The 3,755-nt window shown below is 48.0% G+C and overlaps 1 long non-coding RNA gene across 2 annotated transcripts; it reads left to right on the top strand.

The window, feature by feature from the left end:
• The first annotated feature begins 360 nt into the window (after positions 1–360).
• On the top strand, positions 361–2,430 carry LOC115302500. 2 transcript variants are annotated; one of them, XR_003913499.1, is made up of 4 exons: positions 361–766; positions 1,002–1,116; positions 1,321–1,349; positions 1,783–2,430. It is a non-coding gene; the product is annotated as an uncharacterized LOC115302500 (long non-coding RNA). The 2 variants fall into 2 exon arrangements; XR_003913498.1 differs by lacking the exon at positions 1,321–1,349.
• The last annotated feature ends 1,325 nt before the right edge of the window (positions 2,431–3,755 follow it).

The raw sequence follows: 3,755 nt of genomic DNA, 5'->3' as shown, positions 1-3,755 counted from the left end.
ACCTGCTTCTGGCAGATGGCAGCCACCCTGTACAGTATCTCTATATAGCTGTACATATTTGTGTATAGGAGCAAAATTTTGATGGACCTAGTAATTGAGAAGGTGTGTTTGTGCTGGTCCCCCAGCTACCCAGGGGTCTCTCTGGACCCTGGTTTCCCCCTAAGAAAAGTGGGAATCATGAAGTTCCTCCTTCCAGGTCAAAGAGTCTCTGCTTCCCTCTTGAGGGCAGGACAGTGAGTGAGATGGTGGAGAGGGGACCAGTGACTTCTCAGGCTTCCAGCCCCTCCCCCACCCTCCAGTGGCAGTTGCCCCCAGGATTCTAAATGTGCTTTGGCAGTTGGCCTGTGGAGGATCCCCTTCTCCCATGTAGTTCCTGGGTGCAGAATTCTCTGGAAACACAGGGACTTCTAAATGGCTCAACCCAGACCTACCATTCAGACCAGGCCACTCTGTCCCCAGTGGAGCCCAGGCAGCCACTTCTGAACATCTGAAACTCACTCCTTGTGGCAGCCCAGGCATCACTGAAAGAAGGGCATGAGGACCTGTCTTGGCCAGGATTTCAGGGGCCTGGGAAAGCTCCTGCCTTCACCAAGAAATTCCACCCTCTCTTAAATACATGCTGTCCCACCATGAAAGATTCCTTCCCAGGCTGAAGGACAGACTTTTCTCGAACTACCATTTCCTTGTAGCAAAGACCCGCCCCCAGCTGTCAGCATTTTGTCCTTTACTGCGAGTTGTCAGGACCTCCTTTGGACCAGCGGCTGGGGTAACGTCAAATGGGGGCGGTAAAGGCAAAAGGGCGTGCCCGGTGCACATAGCAGGTTGGAAGGGCAGGAGAAAGCATCTGAAAACACACCCCAGATTTCCTAAATAGGTTTGGAGGGACCCCAGCCTGCAGGGTTTTCTAATGGTGGGAGTCCTGATGCAAGAGGATGGCCCACAGGGCTCAGGTTCCTGATCCTGGAGGGATATCCTGATGGCTGCTGTTTTCTCCCCCACAGACCCTTCAAGCAACAGTTACCAGAAGCCATGACATGTCCCTGCAGCTGGAGGCCTTTGAGGAAGAGCCGTAGAGGCCTTCTGGACCTAGCGTTTCCTGGGGAAGAAGAAAGATAGGTGGAAGAGCTGAGTCAGCACCCCCAAAATCCAACCCTGAGTCTCTTTCCTTCCTGTCCTCTTCATTTCCTGAATCTGGAAGGCTTCTAAATGGGGTGGTGGGAGTGACAGAGGCCACCACTTGTTGGGAAGTCCAGAGGAGGACCTGGACAGAGTGGGGACAGAGGAACGGACTCCCTCATTCTTCTTTCCTTCTGCTCTTAGGAACTGAAAACCAGAGGAGACTTTTTTGGGTGAGGTCACAGGGTATGGTCAGCTGTCCCCTGTTTGATCTTCTCCATCACTCCAACAGTTGCCTTCCAGAAGTTTGTCCAGGGCCCCCTTGTCCTAGATGATCTCCTTAATTTCTGTTTCTATTTCTGCCCCTGGACACAATTGCCCTTGTTCCTTTGTCTCTTGATGGAAGCCATCCTGCCACAGTTATTCAATCAGTATGGGCTACAGGTGTGTGAAGATAATGGTGTATTTTGTCTCCAGGACAGCTGAGTGGGCCTTGGCCATATATCTTGATACCCAAATGTGCCCTTCACATAATCTTTTCCATGTGTGATGTGAAGTGACAACATTTAGAAAGTACTTCCCCAGCAACACGTTTTTCCCCTCCAACATCCAGATGTCTTTGTGTACTTCTCTGATTATCATCTTTTTTTTTTCTTTTGTCCACAGAGGAAGATTGGAACCCAGGTCAAAGAAAAGCCAAAATTCTCAAAGGGAAGCCACTATCTAATGCCCGACAGGTGCATAGCCCACTGACTCTGAAGACAAATACCTTGCTTCACCCCTAATGCTGTCCGTGAGTGTCCAGAACCTTCAACCTGGCCCCAAAGTTTCTCCCATTGGTCACAACCAAGGTGGCTAATAGTGTGGCATACCAGTCCCCATATCCTTTCTCCTTCATCACTCCTTTCCCCATTTCCTCAACTGGAAATGACAAGAAGCTTCCAGATCAGATGTCATCACCTGGTCCCCTGGAGGAGGTTTCCATCCTGCCAAAGTTATACAGCTTCATCACCCACTTTTGAGCTAGTTCCAAGAAAGCACCTCCCTCCCCAGACTCTCCATGTCTAATGCTGGCCCTGGAATATTTTATCCATGATGTGGGGCTCATGGCCAATCCCAGTCCATGTTGACCTGTTTTTCGATCCCAGGCTAAGGCTGCATTCCCTTCATTGTCTCGATAGCTCTTCCTCGTGTGCTCCTAGAGGGCAAGACACTGTTTCTCATGCATTTCCGGATCCCTGGAGCTTAGCTCAGAACTTGGGATGCATGGCCTGTGCCTCCTTTATTTGAATAAAATGATTTCAAAATGGTGTTTACAAGTGTTAAATGTCTTTTCTGAAATTAGAGATGAGGGAGGCAGAGCTTGAGATAATCTGATGTGCTCAGGAAGACAGATGAATGGAGTGAGGAGAGAGTAGGACAGACATGAGTGCATTCAAGGCTGGATTGAGGGACCCAGTTTGCCTACTGGTGTGGAGTTGCTTAAACTCAGTTACATACGAGGCCAGTCTTGAGGGCACTTCAAATATTTCAGATTCGGGGTCTCTTGGTACTTACTGTGAGTAGTAGTTGTGTTGCTGAATCACTGGAAGAAGGTAAATCCCATTGGACTCTGATTAAACAGGAATTTTTTGCCCTGCCTAGGTAAGGTTCTAGGAATTGTAGTAGAAGCACAACTGGGATTTAAAATATTTATCAACCCACTGTCTCTATGCACCCTTATGCTATACCACTCCATTTTGTGAAGGGATCATATCCAGGCTGAGTTCTTAGAGTTTTAAAAGCTAGAATCTTGAGTTGCTTGGGTGGCTCACTTAAACGTCTGACTTCGGCTCAGGTCATGATCTTTCAGTCCGTGAGTTTGAGCCCCACGTAGGGCCCCGTGCTGACAGCTTGAGCCTGGAGCCTGCTTCAAATTCTGTCTCCCTCTCTCTCTGCCCTTCCCTGCTCATGCTCTGTCTCTCTCTGTCTCTCTGTCTCTCTCTAAATAAACTTTAAACATTTTTAAAAAGTTGGGATGTCTGGGTGGCTCAGTTGATTAAGTATCCAACTTCAGCTCAGGTGATGATCTCACAGATTCGTGAATTCCAGCCCTGACTCATAAGTTCAAGCATCATGAGTTCAAGCCCTGTGCTGACAGCTCAGAGCCTGGAGCCTACTTTGGATTCTGAGTCTCCTTCTCTCTCTTCCCCTCCTCTGCCCATACTCTCTCTCTCAAAAAGTAAATACACATTGAACATTTTTTTAAAAAAATCGGGGTGCCTGGGTGGCTCACTTGACTAAATGTCTCACTTCAGCCCAGGACATGATCTCATAGGTTCCTGAGTTCAAGCCCCCCGTCAAGCTCTGTGCTGACAACTGGGAACCTGGAGCCTGCTTCAGATTCTGTGTCTCCATAACTTTCTGCCCCTCCCGCACTTAGGCTTTGTCTGTCTCTTTCAAAAATAAATGATAAAACATTAAAAATTTTAAAAATAAAATTTAAAAAGCTAGAATCTTAAACTATTTCTGGGCCTCCCAAATGTAGATATTTCTGGGTGAGATTTCAATGTGGGGGAAATTGCATATGCAGTGAATGCTCTCGTGTGCTCGTGTGCCTGTGGATGTGTATGGTTTTTGTTGGTAGGTGCCCATGTTTT

This window comes from Suricata suricatta, chromosome 9 (assembly GCF_006229205.1).
Source record: "Suricata suricatta isolate VVHF042 chromosome 9, meerkat_22Aug2017_6uvM2_HiC, whole genome shotgun sequence".
NCBI classification, from domain to species: Eukaryota; Metazoa; Chordata; class Mammalia; order Carnivora; family Herpestidae; genus Suricata; species Suricata suricatta.
This window is presented reverse-complemented; position numbering and strand designations above follow the sequence as displayed.